The following is a 2,500-nucleotide window of genomic DNA, read 5'->3' as shown; positions in this document are numbered from 1 at the left end:
ACGACAGCTTTTCTCGTGCCTATGGTACAACAACTTTTCTCGTGCCTATGGTACAACAACTTTTCGCCGTGCCCCTGGTACACCGCTCAGTAGCACTTTGCCACACAAACTCTCCTCGTGCCTATGGTACGACAACTTTTCTCGTGCCTATGGTACAACAACTTTCCTCCGTGCCCCTGGTACGACAGCTTTTCTCGTGCCTATGGTACAACAACTTTTCTCGTGCCTATGGTACAACAACTTTTCGCCGTGCCCCTGGTACACCGCTCAGTAGCACTTTGCCACACAAACTCTCCTCGTGCCTATGGTACGACAACTTTTCTCGTGCCTATGGTACAACAACTTTCCTCCGTGCCCCTGGTACGACAGCTTTTCTCGTGCCTATGGTACAACAACTTTTCTCGTGCCTATGGTACAACAACTTTTCGCCGTGCCCCTGGTACACCGCTCAGTAGCACTTTGCCACACACACACTCCTCGTACCTATGGTACGACAGCTTTTCTCGTGCCTATGGTACAACAACTTTCCTCCGTGCCCCTGGTATGACAGCTTTTCTCGTGCCTATGGTACAACAACTTTTCTCGTGCCTATGGTACAACAACTTTTCGCCGTGCCCCTGGTACACCGCTCAGTAGCACTTTGCCACACACACACTCCTCGTACCTATGGTACGACAGCTTTTCTCGTGCCTATGGTACAACAACTTTTCTCGTGCCTATGGTACAACAACTTTTCGCCGTGCCCCTGGTACACCGCTCAGTAGCACTTTGCCACACAAACTCTCCTCGTGCCTATGGTACGACAACTTTTCTCGTGCCTATGGTACAACAACTTTCCTCCGTGCCCCTGGTATGACAGCTTTTCTCGTGCCTATGGTACAACAACTTTTCTCGTGCCTATGGTACAACAACTTTTCGCCGTGCCCCTGGTACACCGCTCAGTAGCACTTTGCCACACACACACACCACTCGTGCCTATGGTACGACAACTTTTCTCGTGCCTATGGTACGACAACTTTTCTCGTGCCTATGGTACAACAACCTTTCCCCGTGCCCCTGGTACACTGCGCAGAAACTCTTTGCCACACACACACACCACTCGTGCCTATGGTACGACAACAGGCCCCGGGGACCTACATCGCACCTTGCTCTTGCCTCCCTTACAGCTGAAAAAGGTCCATGCCTGTGCCCTGGCCCTGCTGAAATTCCCTCTCCATTTAGCCGAGGCAGTGAGTCGGCCTCCTGTCTCCCTTTACGGTCGAAAAAGATGTGCTCCTGGGCGCGCTGGCCCTGCTGCTACTCACATCGGGCATGGACCTGGACCTCCAGCAGGCCCCGGGGACCTACATCACACCTTGCTCTTGCCTCCCTTACAGCTGAAAAAGGTCCATGCCTGTGCCCTGGCCCTGCTGAAATTCCCTCTCCATTTAGCCGAGGCAGTGAGTCGGCCTCCTGTCTCCCTTTACGGTCGAAAAAGATGTGCTCCTGGGCACGCTGGCCCTGCTGCTACTCACATCGGGCATGGACCTGGACCTCCAGCAGGCCCCGGGGACCTACATCACACCTTGCTCTTGCCTCCCTTACAGCTGAAAAAGGTCCATGCTTGTGCCCTGGCCCTTCTGAAATTCCCTCTCCATTTAGCCGAGGCAGTGAGTCGGCCTCCTGTCTCCCTTTACGGTCGAAAAAGATGTGCTCCTGGGCGCGCTGGCCCTGCTGCTACTCACATCGGGCATGGACCTGGACCTCCAGCAGGCCCCGGGGACCTACATCACACCTTGCTCTTGCCTCCCTTACAGCTGAAAAGGTCCATGCTTTTGCCCTGGCCCTGCTGAAATTCCCTCTCCATTTAGCCGAGGCAGTGAGTCGGCCTCCTGTCTCCCTTTACGGTCGAAAAAGATGTGCTCCTGGGCGCGCTGGCCCTGCTGCTACTCACATCGGGCATGGACCTGGACCTCCAGCAGGCCCCGGGGACCTACATCACACCTTGCTCTTGCCTCCCTTACAGCTGAAAAAGGTCCATGCTTGTGCCCTGGCCCTTCTGAAATTCCCTCTCCATTTAGCCGAGGCAGAGAGTCGGCCTCCTGTCTCCTTTACGGTCGAAAAAGATGTGCTCCTGGGCGCGCTGGCCCTGCTGCTACTCACATCGGGCATGGACCTGGACCTCCAGCAGGCCCCGGGGACCAACATACTCCTCTGCTCTACTCCCCCACTAGCTTTCCTTCTCCCGCAGTTACCCTCCACCACAAATCCAGCATGGCCCTTGCCCTCCAGCAGGCCCCGAGGACCCACATACTCCTCCGCTCTAATCCCCCATGAGCTTTCCTTCTCCTGCAGTTACCCTCCACCGCATATCCAGCATGGCCCTTGACCTCCAGCATGCCCCGGGGACGCACATCCTCCCCTGCTCTAGTCCCCCACTAGCTTACCTTTCTTGTAGTTACGCTCCAGCGCATATCCAGCATGGACCTTGACCTCCAGCAGGCCCCGGGGACGCACATCC

This window comes from Diplotaxodon limnothrissa, unplaced genomic scaffold (genome assembly GCF_057381915.1).
Source record: "Diplotaxodon limnothrissa isolate DT_005_m unplaced genomic scaffold, D_limnothrissa_male_GT1.1 unmapped_scaffold_10, whole genome shotgun sequence".
Classification (NCBI taxonomy): Eukaryota; Metazoa; Chordata; class Actinopteri; order Cichliformes; family Cichlidae; genus Diplotaxodon; species Diplotaxodon limnothrissa.
The sequence above is the reverse complement of the archived record's forward strand: the minus strand, read 5'-3'. Positions refer to the sequence as shown.